Source organism: Sminthopsis crassicaudata, chromosome 2, assembly GCF_048593235.1.
Source record: "Sminthopsis crassicaudata isolate SCR6 chromosome 2, ASM4859323v1, whole genome shotgun sequence".
NCBI classification, from domain to species: Eukaryota; Metazoa; Chordata; class Mammalia; order Dasyuromorphia; family Dasyuridae; genus Sminthopsis; species Sminthopsis crassicaudata.
The window spans coordinates 606,758,938-606,778,781 of NC_133618.1; the positions used below are offsets into that span (position 1 = coordinate 606,758,938).

The following is a 19,844-nucleotide window of genomic DNA, read 5'->3' on the forward strand; positions in this document are numbered from 1 at the left end:
ACCATGACACCTAGATGCCTGGATGATTTCTAAAGTACTTTCCAAGCCAATTTTATAAAATAATTTAAAAACCCTGGTAGTGACATCCTACCACTGTCTTTGAACTCCATCCATCCCTTTTTAAAAAATTCACAAAAATAATTTTCAGCCAACAATGTATACTAGTTTAAAATTTTCTCAATATGAACATTGGTGAAACTTGAGGATGCTAAGGTATTAGGGAATGAAGATAAAAACAAGAAGGGACAGAAAGAAATCCTAAAATGAAAGGGGTGATTTTGACAGTGGAAAAGGAAAATGAATTAATTTTAAAGAATAAAAAGTTAAGGGGGAAAGAATCAACAGGAAAACTTAACACCAAAACCCAAAAGAACTCCCTATAAAGCTTAAAATAAACAGTTTACTTTGGGAAACCAATCTATGCCTTGGACATAGGGAGACTGGGTTAGAAAAATTGAAACCCTCATCATGCTAGTAATCATGCTAGCTTTCAAGCTGGCAAGGATCTTAGAGGTTAACTCCTTCACCTTGTGGAAGAGATAACTGAGACACTGATAGAGGAAATGTCTTGTCCAATATTTCCACAATTAATGAGAAACATAATTAGGCCTTGAAATGAAGGGCCAATGTACATCCCCCTGCCTCCTTGTTTAGAACGTAGCAGGTGGGTTCTGCCTTGTGTGGGTCCTACCTTTGTCTTCTTTTCAATAACTAATTTAATTGAGCAATGTAAATTCTTCGATCTGATCTGGAACAGGATGGTCTCATTTCACTGAGCTTAGATGTATGAGGGTCACACCCATTTATGCTTTCCTCTTTCTTTATTGGAAGAAAAATTAGATGCAAAAATACCAAAAGGGATTTTAGAGCAAGTCACTGCCACTTCATTTCAGATCTATGACAATGAAAACAATAAGGGAGCAATATAATGAAGAAAAAGTATGCTGAACATGCCATGATTCTAAAGGTTGGGCTAATGGTACTGTGGAAACAGGATAGATAATAAAAGTAGTTTAAAGGCTATAGAATACAATATGCTTACATTTGGGGAATGCAATAGTTAGGAGATAAGCTCAGCACCTTTTTATGGCTAAGATATGGCTCCATCTGCCCTGCTCATATATCCTTAGGCCTGTCCTGGTGGGTGTCTGGCTAGATTGGAAAAGTTCCTAATGATCCCTATCTTAGCCATATTCCTGACTTGTTAAGACTAGGTCAACATGGTGTCTTAGAATCATGAACTTTTAGAGCAAGAAAGAATGTTAAAGATTTTCTAATATAACTGCCCATTTCTGGAAGAAAATCAAGGAACCAAGCATCATAGATTTTTAGAGCAGTAAGGAATTTAAAAGATTTTCTAATACAACTGCCCATTTTCTGGAAGAGGAAATCAAGGAACCAAGAATTGAAGTATCTTTTGTCCACACTGTTAAGGCAGTTGGTCAACAAATATTTCTCAAGCTGTGTTCCAAGCAAAAAGGATGAAATTAAAAAAAAAAAAAGTCACCATCCCCAAATAGCATATATACACTAATGGAGGAGATAACATGTAAATAACTGGTTATATAAAAGATAAAAACCGAGTTAAAAGTAGGGAATGTGAAAGAGAAGGCATTAGCAAGAGAAGAGTCTGGGAAGGCTTTCTACAGATGAGTTTTGAGATTAGTCTTGAAAAAAAAAACCTGGGAAATTTGGAGGTAGAGTTGTGGAACAAGATCATTCTAGATATAGTGGCAAGGAGATAAAATGTCACATGTTGGGAGCTACAAGTAGGTCTGTGGAGCTAGATAATGATTGTTGTCGTTTATATAGCACTTACTATGTTCTAGCCACTTATGTTCATTTGCTCTTCTCTGTCTGAGGCAGACAAAGGTTACTTGACTGGTCCAGGATCACCAACCACTTGAGTGTCTGAAGATGGATTTGAACTCACATCTTTCTGATTCTAGGTCCGTGTTCTATCTATCTGACTGCTTCATAGAATGCATGTAGGGTAGGAAGTAAAGTGTGAGAAAACTGAAAATGTCAGGAGGGACCAGGTTTGAAAAACTATAACTGCCAAGCAGAGGAGTTTATATTTAATCTGGTAGGGGATGAGTTGGGGAAGATCTGCACTTTAGAAAAATAACCTTGGCAGTTAAGTAATGACTGTGTGAATAGAAACATAGTGAGAGATGGTAGGAAGATTAGAAATCACAAGATTTAGGTATAGATTGGTTATATAAAGTAAGAATGAGTCAGGAATCATTGATGGTGCTGAGACTGTGAGTCAGGGTAACTAGAGGGCTGTTAGTGCTCATGATATAATAAAGAAGTGAAGAAGGGAAGGGACATATAGGAATAATGTAAAAGAAGGGATAGAGGCAGTCACAAAAAAGAAAATAAATAATTTTGCTTGCATAAAAAAAAGGGAATGTATGGCAGAACTAGGAATATATGTCACCGCCTGATTCCCAAGTATAGCATTCTTTCCACCACACTATACCTTGGGAGCATATACTTTGGGATGCTATTTGTACATTTTTTATGGAGGGGATCTTAGTTTATTAATTTAAGGCTCTTCATGAGAACTGCATGTTGTGAAAATATGTATGGAAGGCAGTTTCTGGGGAGCGGGGCAAGCCTAGGTGACAGCCTAGGGTCCATGCATATGAAGACTGTTGAAGATTATGGGGAATCTAGGCTTGCAGAATGGAAGATTGAGGAAAAATATGATAACTCTCAAGTAGAAGAATAAGATTTGTTCTAGCATAGGGAAGTATTGTGTGCAAGGGTAAGAAGTTATAGGAGGTCAACTGAGACTTGCTGTGAGAAGGACTTTCCAATACTTAAGAGCCAGGAGCGTGCTGGAGCCATGGTATACAAAAAGCCTAATGGTTGATTTTTTTTTAAATAAAGCTTTTTGTTTATAGTTTTCAACATTCACTCTTGTAAAATCTTGTGTTCCAATTTTTTTTTTTTACCCTTCCTTTCCCCTCTCCCCTAGATGGCAAGTAATACAATGATATGTTAAACATGTGCAATTCTTCTATACATATTTCCACAATTCTCATGCTGTACAAGAAAAATCAGATCAAAAAGGAAAGAAAATGAGACAGAAAGAAAAAACAACAAGCAAACAACAACAGCAAAACAAGTGAAAATATTATATTGCGATCCACATCCATTTTCCACACTCCTCTCTCTGAGTGTGGATGGCTCTCTTCAGCACAAGACCATTGGAACTGGCCTGAATCTGTTGAAAAGAAGCACATCCATCAGAACTGATCATTGCATAATTTTGTTGTTGCTGTGTACATTGTTCTCCTGGTTCTATTTACTTCACTTAGCATCAGTTCATGTAAGTCTCTCCAGGTCTTTCTGAAATCATTCTGCTGGTCATTTCTTACAGAACCATAATATTCCATGATACTCATATACCATAACTGATGAGCATCCACTCAGTTTCCAGTTCCTTGCCACTACAAAAAGGGCTACTACAACCTTTTTGCACATGTGGGTTCTTTTCCCTTTTTCATGATCTTTTTGAGACACAGGCCCAGTAGAGACCCAGCTGGATCAAAAGACAGGCACAGTTTGTAGCCCTTTGGGCATAATTCCATATTGCTCTCTAGAATAGTTGGATTAATTCACAACTCCACCAACAATGTATTAATTTCCCAATTTTCCCATATCCCTTCAACATTCATCATTATCTTTCCCTCTCATCTTAGCCAATCTGAGAGGTGTGTAGTGTTACCTAAGAGTTGTTTTAATTTGGATTTCTCTGATCAATAGTGATTTAGAGCATTTTTTCATATGACTACAAATGGTTTTAATTTCATTTCAAAATCGATGGTTGAATTTTTAGTATGAACATTTATACTTCAGAAATCAGCACATGGTACAAATTAGAGCTTTGAGTTATCATTTTGATGATTGTCCAAACTTAAGAAAGGAATGGAGAAAATATTAATAATACAGATTAAACTTTATAATATGTATGGCTCAGTGGATTAGAGCATAAAACTCAAAAAAGAAAAATCTTGAGTTCAAATCCAGTCTCAGACATTTACTATTTATGTGATTTTAGGCAAGTCATTTAGCCTCTGTTTATCTTTGGAGAAGGAAATGACAAATCACATTTTTTCCAAGAAAACCCTATATAGGATTGTGAAGAGTTGGACAGAAATGAACAACAATGCATTTAGAGAACCTCTTATTAAACATTTACCAGCACATTCCTCATCTGACCTCTCCCACATAGAATTGTATTGTTCTGGGTTGAATGGTTACCATTGAAAATCAGGAGAAGGAGAAGGAGAAAGAAGAGAAGGAGAAGATGAAGGAGAATGCGGAGGAGGAAGAGAAGGAGAAGAAGGAGAAGGAGAAGGAGAAAAAGGAGAAGATAGTAGTGAAGGAGGAAGAGGAGGAAGAAGAAGAGAAAGAGGAAAATAAACTCTAATATTTATATATTGCTTTTAAGTTTGTAAAGTGTTTTACAACTATTATTTAGAAACCAACTTGGCAATGCACTTTCCAGAGTACTGAATATCAGAGGAAGCTGAAGGATATGTGATAAGACCTTCTTGGTATTTTAGAGACACCCCTTAGAGCCTCAGAGAGATGAAAGAAGTTCTCTAGAATAACATCACTGAAGGCACTGAGTGACTCTTTTTGTCTCCTCAGCTAAGCAGACAATAGAAGGTTTGGATGGTATCACAAATCCTCTCTGGATTCTCTGGATGAACCAATGAGTTAGCAGCAGGTGTATCATCATATTACAGGTCTCATTCCATTTGGATGGGATGCTAGTTATCTCAGGCTATGTTGGCTTTGTACAATTGAGGGTGGAGGAAGTGGTCTAGAGCATTAATTTCACTGGTGTAGGGAACTTCCCTTTAAGCAAATTCCTTTTACCAATACAGATTAGCAATGGTTCTATCACTGTTATTGAGCTTCCCAGGGGCAGTGAGAGATCAAGTGACTTGGCTATAGTCATACAACTACCATTAGACACAGCTTTTTTTTTTTTTTTTCTTTCTTTCTTTCTTTCTTCCTTTCTTCCTTTCTTCCTTTCTTCCTTTCTTCCTTTCTTCCTTTCTTCCTTTCTTCCTTCCTTCCTTCCTTTCTTCCTTCCTTCCTTCCTTCCTTCCTTCCTTTCTTCCTTTCTTCCTTCCTTCCTTCCTTCCTTCCTTCCTTCCTTCCTTCCTTCCTTCCTTCCTTCCTTCCTTCCTTCCTTCCTTCCTTCCTTCCTTCCTTCCTTCCTTCCTTCCTTCCTTTCCTTCTTTTTTTTTAGGTTTTGATTTATTTTAACTAGACTTAAGAAAATGATGGAACAAAGAGTTAAAAATGCAGATTAAACTTAAACATGAGACACAGCTTTCGATTTACCCCAGCAGGACTGCCTTTAAACCTTGTCCTCAGGATGACAACATTCAGAAAACTACCATAATTATACTTCCAAAGTAGGATGGATTCGCTAAATACAAAATTTTGTTATTACAGCTAATGAGATCTGTTATCTCCTATTCTACATTTGCATCTCTAGCACCAAAAATACTGGTTGACATAACCTTTTTTCTGCTTCACCTTTCTATTAACCATCAGTATAATACTCATTTGATAAATCCTTTTTGATCAATTAATAGATTAATAGAATCCACACAACTGAATACTGTTATTCCAGTTATCGCAGTGAGCATCTGTGGCCTGATAGTCATACTGGAAATGTTTAAGCAGAAACTGTTCAATCACTTGCCAGGTATTGTGAGATCCTTTCCAACTCCGAGACAAAATTATGCAGCTTTCTTACATTTTAAAATGGAGTGGAGGTAAGTGCTCAGAAATGGGATTTCATCAGGATGAGGGGGAATTACCATTGTTGAAACTCCATCCAGAGATGCTATCTATAATTGATAGTTGATAAGGGTGCTTCCTGGATTTGGGAAAGGTTGGGTCACACAGCTAAGTGTATCAGTAACAGGATGTGAAGCTAAGTTCTCCCTACACTGACCCTGTGTCACACTGCCTCTCATCTATTTGAAGGTGCTACCGACAATTTTATTTTCCAGGCTGGTTTTCAACTGTCTGTGACTTCTTGTTTTAGATGGTGACACACATTTATACCCAGAGAGTAGGGTGTGGGATTGAAAAGAAGTAAAAAGTACCATGGATAGAGCAATGGAGGCCAAAGATGGGGAGGCCGGGAAGTGGAGGGAGGGAAATTCCTATTGTCTTCTGTGCCTATCAGATCTCCATGAAAGGCTCTGCTTTCTTTAAGGAGATAACCACCCCTCGGCTTAGCCTTTCTATTATCCCTCAGTATAATTTGGAGATTTAGAAAAGCTTTGAAAACAACCTTTACTGCCTCCCATAAGAATTGTTTCAGTAATTCGAAAATGAACTTTCCAGGGCTATTGCAGGTATTTTTCCAGGACCTCAAATGAATTGTCTCTGCTTCTTCCTGCTTTAATGGCATCTGCAAGTAGGTGTGATATTTCACGTAGGGTTTCGAGTCCGAAATGGGCCAGCCACAAAGCTACCTCCCTGAGGGCTACTGTAAACAGGTAATCCAGCCTCCTCCTCTCCCCCTCCTTTCTTCCTCCTCTCCCCCTCCTTTCTTCCTCCTCTCCTCCCCTTCCCTTGCAATTCATCCTCTTACTCAGCTGGTCTTTAAAGAACCCGGAAGAATGCACAGGATGCCCATTCTTTAGAAGGTGGATCCAATGAAAAGGGAGCTCAGGAAAGGCTGATGGGTTGCCTGAATCACATTCAATCAACATTGACCCCACTTGGGAAGTTTTAATTTAACTTAAATTCTCCTTACCCAAACATATCAGAATTTCAGACATTCATCTCCTGGCATTTTACAGAATAGGAAACTGAGGTCTTGAGGATAATAGGGATAGGAAATGGATTGTGGTTTCATTGGCTTAAGGAACTCCCAGGCACTATCAGTGAGGGTAAGCACATTTTCTAGGAGTGTTTTGTCATATGTTTACAAAAGAAATTATATTGAAATGTAGTCATCAAAATATCACTTTTTTTAAAAGCACACAGTTTCCAAACAATTGTTCAGAGATCTAAGAAGTTAAGTATTCATAATCAGGATGTGTCAGAGGTCAGACCTTGCTTGAAGGGAGATATTCAATCCACTAACTACCCAGAGAAGGGATGTCAAATCAGGGTGACATAACTATGTCAAGACAGAGACTAGACTGGAAGTCCCAACCCCATGTTTTTCTCACTATTTCCAGACTGGAACCGGACTTAGAGATAACTGAATCCAACCCCTTCAAACACGGAAATTTCCAGGTGAATAGGATCAATAAGAGTTGCTAATTTGGATGATTCGAGATCCTTGATGCATTTTCAGGACTGAGCCTAGAATTGGGCTTGGAGCTTTGGTTGTCTACCCAGACTGGAGTGGGTGTGAAAGGCTATCTCCACTTATTCTGTGAAGATATATCCGGTGGGTCTGCTGCATACCAAAGGACGGAATTAATGGCTTCAGGGAGAGCTTGTTGGCCTGCAAAAGATATTCACTGAATCTTAGAGCTGGGAAAGGCTTCAGATGAGCTTAGTAATTTATCTTGTCCATTCCCCTCACCCAGAGCCAGCATCCCAGATAACTAGTCCACAGACTCAAGTTTGGTGAGTCATTCTCCTTTTTGGTGAATTCCAGGGGTCAGTCACTTTTACAGCTTTAGCTAATTGTTTCTTTAATTAAGCTAAAGTTTATTTTAATTATGACAGAGACCTCTTTCAAACGGAAGACTGAGAAAACAAAAGATTGAACTGGAAGGGGTAAAGCCTAGGAAAATCCGCATGAAAAAAAGTCTGGGCTTTACCTCTCAGTTTTGAAAACAGTTCTTTGTGGGCCTGCTTTCCCTTATTATGATGTATTTAAGTTAATTTGACTGGTGGGAGGGCTTACTTATTCAAATACTTTAATGGGATTTAAGCTGGTTACTTTCAGGGCTGGGGGTGGATCTGTGTGGGTTGCATGGGGTTCTCCTTTCTTTAAGGAAAATATCCCCACACTTGTGCAGGCCAAAGTAATTAAGTAATTAGCAAAGGCATTTGTCAAAATGCCCGGTGGGACTGAATGAATGACAGCTGGGGAGTGAGGAGAAGCTGGCCCGGAGCCCTTCTTCCCTGGGATGGGATTGTGCCAGACCTGGAAGCTTGCATGGAAATGTCAGTTTGAAACATCAGAATTCTAACTCTACCTTTGGGGTTCAAGTTCATTTCCCTTTGGCAAAAACTACACTCCCATTTCTAAGAAAATAGCTTTGAAAGGTTTGGGGGACATCAAAGAGATCACATGAGTTAGTAAAGGAGAAACACATGGGGTCATTTTCCCTTTAACAATATTTGAAAATGTAAAAAGAGAGATTTCCACAATGGAAAGTAGGAGTCAAAATTTAAAGAAGGTTCTTAGAGATGATCAAATCTGAGCCCCTCATTTTACAGATGAGGAAACTGAGGACCAGGGATGATGAATGAATTTTCCAATCTCAGTCATTGTTAGTCAATATTCCAGCTGAGATTCAAACTTCTGCCCTAAATTCACTGCTGATTTCCTTACTTAACAGTGATGTACAGGAATGACTTGGAGAAAAGAGAGAGTGCAACATTTGAACCACTACAGGAACCAAAGAAGAAATGTCTAGAAAGGTAGGAGAGAACTTTGAAAACATAATGTTATGAAAACCAGGAACTTTTCAAGATGGAGGAGATGGAAATGCATATCTCTCACCCTAGTCTTTTCTAAGCTCCAATGTTACATCACCAACCGCTAATGGGCAATTCCAACAGGGTATCTCCTAAACATCTTGAACAGCACATGTCCAAAAATGGAACTCATCTTTTCCCTAAAAATCCATCTTTTTTTGAACCTTTCTTCTTCTAGTTGAGAGCAACACTATTCTTCAAATCTATTGGGTCCACAAACTTAGCATTATCCTTGCTTAACTCCTCATTCTTCCTCACCCATCACCTCTAACATGTTGAAAAATTTTCTACTTCTACAACATCTCTCACCCCGATTCTTTCTCACTACTCCTATGGCTACCACCCTTGTTCAAGTTCTCACCCCTCAACTTCCAAATAAATCTCTTCTCTTTTCAATCGGTCCTCCACATAGCTGCCAAACTAAACACATAAGTTTGACAAAGTCACTCCACTCTACAAACTCCGTGGTTCTCTATTGCCTCTTAAATACAAATGCCTATTTGGCCTTAAAAACCTTTCACACTCTGGACTTTCTTTTCATCGTTCTACAATCCAGACAGACTGGTCTTCTTGCCCATGGCACTTCATCTTCATTCTGACCTTGACAACTTCTATCCCCTATGCCTGGAATCACCTCTGTGTCTCCTTCGAGAACTGGCTCAGATACCACTTTCCCAACAAAGTCTTTCTTGATTCCCTCCCAGCTATTTAAATGTCCCCAAGGAAACCGCTTTATATTTATTTTTTATCTATTTTCTATATACTTACATATGTCAATAGAATGTAAACTTTTTGAGAGCAGAAACTATTTTATTTCTATCTTCTATCTAGCACTTGATACATAGTAGTCATTTGCTTGTTTGCTTGATGGAAAACAATGTTGTATTTTGCAAAAACATTTAATGAAAGAATCTTGGTGAAAAGAGGAATGGATTTAATGATTGGGAGGTCACTGGCAACTTGAAAAGAGTTGTTGCCCTTTTTTAATGGGCAGAGGATAGAAGTCAGATTTTATAATATTCAAAGATGAGTGGGGGACTAGAAAAAAGAGGCAAACTTAGTCTTGCAGAATTTGGTGATAAAAGGGAACAAAGAAATAGTGATTGTTCAAGGGGGTAGTGTAAAATACATTCAAGTTGGTGTTCAGAAGATATGGGTTGAAATCCTGCACTTACTACAGATGGGGACCTTGAGTAATTGAATTAAGCCTTTCAGTGCCTAAGTTTCCTTATCTGTAAAAATATGGATAATCCATACCTCAGAGGACAGTTTAAAGCATCAAGTGAGATAATATTTAGAAAGAACCTTGTCAATGCTAAAAAGCATTGTATGATTGAAAAAGATTATTATTATTATAGGAGAGGCAGGGTCAAAGGGATTTTTTTTAGTGTAGGGGAGATCTCTGTATGTTTATAGGCAAAAGAGAAAGAGAAATTGAAGTTTTGAGAAGAAGGGAAAATTGAAGGAATGAAGCAGAGGAGACAATGAAAGAGAAATGTATTCAATAACACAAATTAGCTTTGGAAAAGAGCAGAATGACTTCCTTTGGGATAAGAATATAGAGATAGACATCTTCTATGGGAAAAAGAAGGCTGTTGAGAAAAGGTATACAATGAAGTAACTTCATAGGTGGTAAGGTCAACACAGGGTCAAGGGAAGTTTAAGGGGACTGAGTAAAGTAGACTAGCCTAGTTCTCGGGGAAAGATGCAGATGTGCTCTGAATGACAAAAAGTAGATGATGGTAATGACGCGGTGAGAAGGGGTACTAGCAGTTGGTATGAATTTCAAAAGAGGAAAAATGGAGTAATAGTGGTGAATCAAGACACAGGGTCAAGGGAAGTTTAAAGGGACTGAGTAAAGTAGACAAGTCTAGCTCTTGGGGAAAGATGCATATGTGCTATGAATGACAAAGTAGATGATGGTAATGATGAGGTGAGAAGTGGGGTACTAGCAGTTGATATGAATTTCAAAAGAGGAAAAATGGAGTAATAGTGGTGAATCAGGTTCTGAAAGTAGCAGGGCAAGGAGTAAAAAAAAGATTGACTTTAGTCAGATGAAGAGAATGAGAGAAGGTAAGCTCTTCAAAGGATAATAAGTCTACTGGGGATCATCAACTTGAGAAATCCAGATTTCTCAGATATCCCTCTTAAGCATGATACCCCAGAGGTGATACGTTATCTAATCTTTGAGAATGTAGAATCAGCAAGGTCACATACTAGGGGCTATACAATTTAATGGAGAGATAAAATTCAAGGTGAGGAATGTACCATGGCTTTTCTCAAACAGGGTGATGTGGTATACTGGAAAGATCAATGGATTTAGAATCAGAGGACCTGGGCTTCTCCAACTTAACAAGACTGACATTAGTCAATAGGCATTTATTAAATGCTACTATGTATCAGGACTATGCTAAGGTTGGGATACAAAGAAAGTAGAAAAGTCCTTCCATTAAAGAACTTGTATTCTATTGGAAAAGAAAAATGCAAATAATTATATACAAACAAAATTCATACAGGATAAATTGGAGGTGATTGCAGAGGGAATGGGAGAGGATTGTTGTAGAGATTTGATTTTAAATGAGATTTGAAGGAAGCCTGAGAAACCAGGAGACAGAGATGAAAGGGGGAGCATTCCAGGTATGGGAGACAATGAGGGAAAATGTCCAGAGTCTGGAGATAGAATGTTTTGTGTCCATTTGTCACTAAATGGAAGAATACACGGATGAGGGAGAGTGGATTTAAGTCATAAGATAGGAAAGGTAGAAGGGAGCAGATTATGAAGCACTCAACACCTCAAAATTGCATAGAACCTTTGGTGAAATTTATCATGGCACTCTTTTTTGAGAATCACTGGATTCAATAATCTCTGAGACCAGAAGATCTCTGTACACTTCAATGCTGTATGAAGATGTATTCTGATGGAAGTGGATATCTTCAACATAAAGAAGATCCAACTCACTTCCAGTCGATCAATGATGGACAGAAACAACTACACCCAGAGAAGGAACACTGGGAAGTGAATGTAAATTGTTAGCACTACTGTCTATCTACCCAGATTACTTATACCTTCAGAATCTAATACTTAATGTGCAACAAGAAAATGGTATTTACACACATATATTGTATCTAGGTTATATTGTAACACATGTAAAATGTATGGGATTGCCTTTCATGGGGGGGAGGATGTAAAGGGAGGGGGGGAAATTTGGAAAAATGAATACAAGGGATAATGTTATTTAAAAAAATTACTCATGCATATATACTGTGAAAAAAATTCTAAATAATAAAAAAAAATCTCTGAGACCCTTTCCAGCTTCATGATCCTATGTTATTTAAAGTAGATAATTCTTAGTTTAGTCTCTATTTGATGTGGATATCTTACCTTTCTAAGACGTATCTAGGTCACCTGTCTAACCTCTCTCCTGAAGAGAGATAGATTTATTAGGTTTATCCTAATGGTTTACTATTAGTATCTTTTAGATTTTGCACATCTCTTCATTTAATATGCTGAATTATATAATATTATTTATTAGGATGATATGTGTTTCGATCTTATCCTACATCTCCCCAGTGCCTATTACAGCTCTCCATAGAAAATAAATACTTAATACGTGTTTGTTAAATGAATAAAATATTTCCCCCTAAGTGCAGCAGTTCTCCTTGGTGATTTCCCCTAGTACCTTGTGGTCTGTGGATATATATGATTCTATTAGCACCTGTAGTTTTTGGGTTTACCCATTAACTACTATCATAGCAATTTTTGAAAATTTCCTTTCTTTGTCATTTCCTTTCACTTGAGCAACCACTAAGTGCTTACACAGTGTACAATGACAGGCATGGAAGACATAACCCTGGTCTCTTAACTGATGCCAACTGGCACCAGTTTTAATATATGAAAAACAAGGTAGAAAAGTGTTCTGACACTAACATTTTGAAAGTCACTGAACAAATCTAAATTTAATGCTTTTAGATACTTCTTTTAGAGCATCTAATAATTAATACTATTTGATGATAACAGTGTCAATTCGTGTTGATTTAGAGCTTTGAGGCAAAATTATTTTTTTTATCTGGTCCTTCTTGTGAGATAAATGATACAATTTTTAATCCCTATCAAAATTAAGAAGGAAAAATTGTGAGGCTTTTATATACAGTCTAGCTTTCAGAGATGTTGTCCAAAGGGAAGAATATCTCTCCAAATAATAATGAAAATAATATAATATAATAATAATATAATGAAAATTCAGTTCCCCAAGGACAAATTTCTTCATCCCCCAAACTTTCACTTCTATCCCTAGCTCAAATATTTCAGGTGAAAGTTTAATTTAGTTTCCAAAAAGTTTTCCGACCTCACAGAGGGACTGCAGCTTTAATTTCTTTTTGACTCTAAGTCTTTTAAAATGTGGCTCAATTGTGATTATCCTGGGTGCCTTTTGCTTGGGATGAGCCTTTCATGCGTTGGCCATCTTTGAGAAAATATGAGGCTGAGGCTGACATCTTGTGGACAATCTCAGAAACGTGTTCAGATATAAAGGAGGGTGGACTTCATAGACCTTTATTTTCACCTAAAGAACTTTAATTTTGTGATTAATCATATAGAAGACAATTATCACTAAAAATTAAACAAGGCCAAATAATGAATGTATTTTTAGGGCAAGTGAGTTCTGTGCTCTCCCCGATTAGAATTTCTTGAGTCAAACTAAAGGAATGAATCAATTAGCTAGACATTATGGAAGTTGGTCAATGAACATTTATTATTTATCTTCAAATATATTTTATTTCCCCTCCAATTACATATTAAAAACAAATACATTTTTAAAAGTTTTGATTCCAAATTCTATCACTCCTTTCATTCTCTTTCTCTCCTCAGATATAGGTTATACACATGCAATCATGTGAAACATTACCATATTAGTCATTTTATAGAAGACTTGAATAAAAGAAAGTGAAATATAGAATACTTCCTTTTACATTCAAACAATATTAGTTCTTCCTCTGGAGGATGATAGTAAGTTTCATCATTAGTTCTTTAGGATTTTCTTGGATCATTGAATTGCTGAGAATAGCTAAGTTATGTTGTTACTGTGCGCAGAATTCTCCTGGTTCTGTTCACTTCACTTTGCATCAGTTCATGTAAGTCTTTCCAGGTTTTTCTGAAACCATCTTGCTTTGTACAATCATTTATTAAGTTTTTATTATGTATCAGGCATTGAAGTAATATAAAGAAAGGCAAAAAGCAATATTCACCCTCAAGGAGCTCATATTATATGGATGAAACAACATGCTCATGTAATAAGTAAATACAAAGTGATTTTAGGAAACTAAGGCGGCACTAGCAGATGAGGGAATCCAGAAAGGTATCTTATTTGAGGAAACACAAATCTGGATCTGAGCACACTGGAAGAGGTAGAAATAAAGAGGGGATCCATCCCACAAATGGTGGATAGCTTGGTCAAATGGGCAGAGTCAGGAGATAGATAGTATGTCATATGTGAAGAACAGGAAGGTTAGTTTGGTTAGTACGTGGAGTGTATGGCAATGCATAATAAGCCTGGAAAGAGAAACTTTGGTTCAAAAAAAGTCAAGTACAAAGTGAGAGACATCACAACAATGTGGGTGACCTGAGATCTTTAACAGAGCAGAAGTTTAGTGTGACAGCCAAAAAAAAATTGTGTGCTATTAGGTCATGTTAGTAAAGTATGTGAGATGTGAAATGTCCCATTGTACTCTGCCGTGGCCAAACTGCATGAGAGGCCTTCTGCTCCATTCTGGGCACTGCATTTTAAGAAGTACAAGCTGGAATATATCCAGAACATAACCAGTGTAGCTGGAGGATAAATGGATGTGTTTAATCTGAGAAATGAGAATGTTTAACTTGGAGAAGAGAAAACACGAGGGGAAAGAGTCAAATACTCCAAGGGCTGACGTAAGTAAAGGGAGTAAATTTGCTTTATACATTCTCAAAGTCAGACCTAGGAACAATGGAGGGTAATTACATAATGCCAGGTTCTGGGCCCTATCTCAGGAAAAACATCAGAGCTCTTCTGAAGCAGAACCAGCTACTTGGGAGGTAGCTGCCCACTTTTCTTCCCTGAAAGTCTTTAAACCAAAGCTAAATGAATTCTTATCTGAATATTTAAGGTAGCATCCTTGGTTAGGTACAGTTTGAGCTAGATATCCTCTGGTTCCTTTCAGCTTTACTATTTATCGGGCAGGTCGCTTGACCAATAGCAGCCTCTGTTTCCTTATCTATAAAATAGAAATGATTTTCCTGCTTTACTTATTTCACTGGAATGCAACATTCAGAGGAGATAAAAATATTGAAAATGCTTCATAAAGTCCTATATAAATCCAAGGATTGTCACCATTATTATCCTTTCCCCAGGTAGATAACAACTCATTATTCAAGGTAAAGGTGGAGAGCCTAAGAGAACCAAACCCTTTGAGTTAAGAGTCCTGAATGGAGATATGGCAAGTATATGTAATAAATTTCTAAATTTACTCTTCACTTTTATGATGGCCTTTATTGATTTAATTTATCCTTAATAACTAACACTTGTATTTACATGAACTAATGCTGAGTGAAGTGAACGGAATCAGAACATTATACATAGTGACAAGAAGATAATGTGATGATTAGCTATGATAGACTTAGCTCTTCTCAACAATCCAGGACAATTCCAATGAACTTCAGATGGAAAATGTCACCTGCATCCAAAGAGAAAACTATAGAGATGAAACATGGATTGAAGCATAGTATTTTTACCATTTTTGTTTGCTTTTTCTTTCTCATAGTTTTTTTTCCCCTTTTGATCTGATATTTCATGCAAAAGATGACAAATATGGAAATATGTTTAGGAGGATTGAACATATTTAATCCATATCAGATTGCTTGCTATCTTGGAAAGGGGGGAGATGGAGAAGGGAGGGAGAAAAAAATTTAAAAACAAAATCTTACAGAAATGAATGTTGAAAACTATCTGTACTCGTATTTGGAGAAATAAAATAATATTGAGAAGAATAAATATCACATATAATACTTGGGCAGTTGGATGGCACAGTGGATAGAGCACTGGGCCTGGAGTCAAGAAAACTCATCTTCATGAGATTAAAATTGGCCATAGACATCGTGACACATTTACTAGCTGTGTGATCCGGGGCAAGTTATTTAATCCAGTTTGCCTTAGTTTCCTCATCTTGTAGAATGAGCTGGAGCAGAAATTAGCAAAACCATCTTTGCCAAGAAAACCCCAAAACGGGGTGGACATGATTGAAATGACTGAACTTAACAAAAATAATATAGCCTTACTATGTGTCAAGCTGAGCTCTTACAATTGCTATCCCATTTGAGATTCACAGTAGCCCTGAGAGGTAGATGGTACTGTCATATTTATTATGAGCAAACTGAGGCAGACAGAAGGTAAATGGCTTGCCCAACTAGTAAATGTCTGAAGCTGAATTTAAACTTTGATCTTTTTGACTTTCTCTCTACTACTCAAATCCTGAAATCTGCATTATTTCACCCACTCTGCCTTTATTTCCCTCTATTCCTAGCCTTGTCTGATTTGCCAGTCTCTGACCGTACTACTCTAGAATCTTAAGGCATTGTTTTTGAAGTCAAGAAGATCTGGATTCAAATATTGACTAATTGTGACTCTGGGCAAGTAATCTCACTTTTCTCATCTGTAAGGTGACAGATTTAGACTCACTGCCTCTAAGGAAGTCCCCTTCTAGCATTAAGTCTGGACCCTTTGCCCTCCTAATACTTACAGCTCACGGTCAGCTAATCCTCCTACCATCCTCTGCTCCTATTCTCCAGTTGCTGAGGAAAGTGAGGAAATCGAGCTGATTGCAGCCACTAAGCCATTTACAGTGTTTAATGCCAGCTAGACCCTCACTGCTACTAACTATCCTATTCTACTCTCATGGATTCCCTATCTCCCTACCCCCAGAGATCATTCTGAATCATTTCTTCTCTCCTCTAATTCCCCACAATTATAGCAGATGACAGCCTCCTGCTTCACTGAAACCATCCCAAGAGGTTCCTTTCTCTATCCCTCAAAGCACTGTAACTTACTCCTCCCCACCCAACCCCCAGAACAAAGTAAAAAGGGGGAAAAAATAAGTCAGCAAGACAAATCAAATGCATGGATCGTGGCTGACAAAACATGTAGTAAGCCACAGACATAATCCCTCACCTCTGCAATGAAAAAACAGAAGTGCATTTTCTCAAGCTTAGTCATCACAATTACACAGCATTCAGTTTTGATTTATTGTGTCCCCCTCCCCACTTAGGTGGTTGTAATCATTATTCTCTTAGTTATATATACTTACAGCTACAACAGGTTTTATATCTATATATATATATCTTCCCAAGTTTCCCTGAATTCTTCATGTAGGTTATGTTTTATTGTATAATGATACTTTTTTTTATTTATGTACCATAAGTTGTTCTGCCTACCAACTTTGATTTTATCTCTTTCATTGACTCAAAGTCAGGACATATCATTATTAGACTTTCTTCTCTTTCTAGATTTTCTTCCTCAATGATATTTTCACTTTCTTAGCTTTAACTACAACTTCTAAGCAGGTGACCTCTCACCTCTGACTCCATCTTTTATCTCTCTGCCGAGCTCCAGCCCCTGTTCTCCAGCTGCCCATAGACATCTCCATCTGGGTGTCCTACTGGCCCTCAGCATGCTCAGAACTGAGCTTAAAGCCCTGAATCTGTTCCTTCTGGTTTTACTATTTCTATCAGTAGTACTATCATCCCTCCCATGTTTAAAACCTTGGGATTTAGTTATCACTTAGACAGTTTTTAGTCACGTCCGATTCTTCATGACTCCCTTTTGGAGTTTTCTTGGCAAGGATAATAGAGTGGTTTGTCATTTCCTTTTCCCACTCATTTTACAGATGAGGAAACTGAGGCACACAGGATTAAGTGACCTGCCCAGCTAGTATCTGAGACTAGATCTAAACTCATGAAGAGGAGTCTTTCTGACGCCAAGTCCAGAACTCTATCTCCTATGCTATCTTGCTTCCCAATCTTCAGATTACTTCTTTGTCCTCTGTTTCAGCATCCCCATCCCCATTATCACTGTTTGTTGACAATCCCCTGTCTGCCACAGCTTTTACATATCTGTCTAATCTTTCTACCTGAGAGCTACCTTGCTAGCACAGATTGACGAGTGAGAAAAGGGAGCCCAGGTTTGCTCCCGTCAGAAACCAGCCTCCTCAGGATTGAAGCTAGCAAATATTTATTAAGCAAGTACAGTACAATAGTACAGTACCCAAGTATCCATGTACTTGGCAGAAGTTCCTCAGTGTCACAATAAGATTTGGAACTACAAAGAACCTGAAAAGTCATCTGATTCATAGGTGTCACATCCTGCTGTCAACAGCAAAATTCCCAAATATAAGCTCCAAGCTTAGAATGTAATTGGGTGATGTTTAACAACAACAAATAGGATACAACACAGATAATGTTAATTTGTGTTTTTCTAAGTTACTCGCATCCTGTAGATATTTTTATTCCAGTAAGTTAGTCTATCAATCTTAAAAGTCAGTCTTGGTGGATGGGAAGCCATAACTTTTCTGGGCTTTCATGTGAGTTTAGTGTTTGTAGTTTAAGTTTATGGTCAAGTCAGAAAGATAACTCAGGATTTCCCAACCTTTAAAGAAAGCTTTGTAAAGTTAAGCAATAAATGTGAATAATGTTTCTATGCTTGTTTTTCCTTATCTTTAAAAAGAGCCCATTGGATTGGATGGATCCCTAAGGTTACTTTTAATTCTAAAACCTATGATCCAATGAAAATGTATCAACAATTAGCTGGGGGGAAAACTTTGTGATCAGAGGAAAGAAAGGGATAGTGTTGACAATATTGGAGGAGAAAGACTGATGTGGTGTGTTGGGGGAATTGGAGACTCATATTCTAGCATCAATCTAATATTTCTGATCTTGGATCTCAATTTTTTTTTTTTTTTTTTTGGATCTCAATTTCTTTATCCATAAAAGGACTGGGTTGACCTGGATTATCTCTCACATCCTTAGAGGTCTAATATTATCAGACATAGGTAATTTTGTTTTCAAAGTCTATAGCGATTTTCTCTCTTTGGGGTATCTTCTGCTCTAATTTTTCTAATGATTCTTTGGTATTATGCATATGATTCTTGATTGTTTCTCTTAATTAAACATTTTAAATCTTATTTTTATTGATACCTTTTGTTTTCATACATAATTTATTTCCTAAAATATTTACTCTTTGTAAAAAAAATATTATATTTCATTTCATTTTGAAGTTCTGAGGAGAAAAGGATCTATGAAAGTTTATGTTTAATTCAAGAAAAAAAAAAACAACAAAACTTCCTGTCAGGTAGCAGGGATACATCAGTGGATTTGCACCTGATCTATAGCAATGAAATATGAGGGCTGGAAATATGGAGTCCAATCTCCTCATTTTATGGATGAGGAAATTGGGGCACAGAAAATTGAAATCGTGTTGTCCAAGGTCATACGGCTAATTAGTTACACAGCATTGACCACTTCCCAAATAAGGTTTTTCAGCACAACATTTTAATGGGAAATTGAATTCGAACCCCACCCTCCAAGGGAACTAAGGGAGCGATTAGAGGCAATTAACAGACACAGAGGGAGGGAACATGCCTGGGGATAAAAGGTGAGGTTCCAGCAGCTATGGGAAGTAGGGAACAAACAGAAGGCCCGGCTGAGGTTAAAGAGTTCACCGAGGTAACTGGGCCAGAGGGCCGGAGCTCAGCAGCAGGCCCCAGCAAGGGGGGGTCAGGAGCAGTTGACTAGCAAAGCCCCATGCAGGGAGAAGTTTGAGCCATCAGTGAATGACAGTTTGTCTCATGTGAAATCTCTGCCTGAAGCCAAGTCCTTCTATGGCACTTGGGGTGCCAGCCACGGTCCCTCCTCCCTCCCGGGCCCTGCTGCTTGTTGGAGGCCTGGACACAAAGCCTCCTGGCTGATTCTAATCTGCATTTTCTTTGTCCATTCTATTTAGGCCCTCAGAGATGGAAGGGGCCTTGGAAATCACCTAATCAAACCCCCACTTTCTACCGTCCAAGAAACTGTGGCCCAAAGGGGATGAAGAAGCTCATTTCCCCAA

At 37.8% G+C, this 19,844-nt stretch overlaps 1 long non-coding RNA gene across 1 annotated transcript; it reads left to right on the forward strand.

Moving 5' to 3' along the window:
* The first annotated feature begins 7,192 nt into the window (after positions 1-7,192).
* On the forward strand, positions 7,193-19,783 carry LOC141558531 (uncharacterized). Its single transcript, XR_012487091.1, has 3 exons — positions 7,193-7,635; positions 8,580-8,661; positions 19,740-19,783. It is a non-coding gene; the product is annotated as an uncharacterized LOC141558531 (long non-coding RNA).
* The last annotated feature ends 61 nt before the right edge of the window (positions 19,784-19,844 follow it).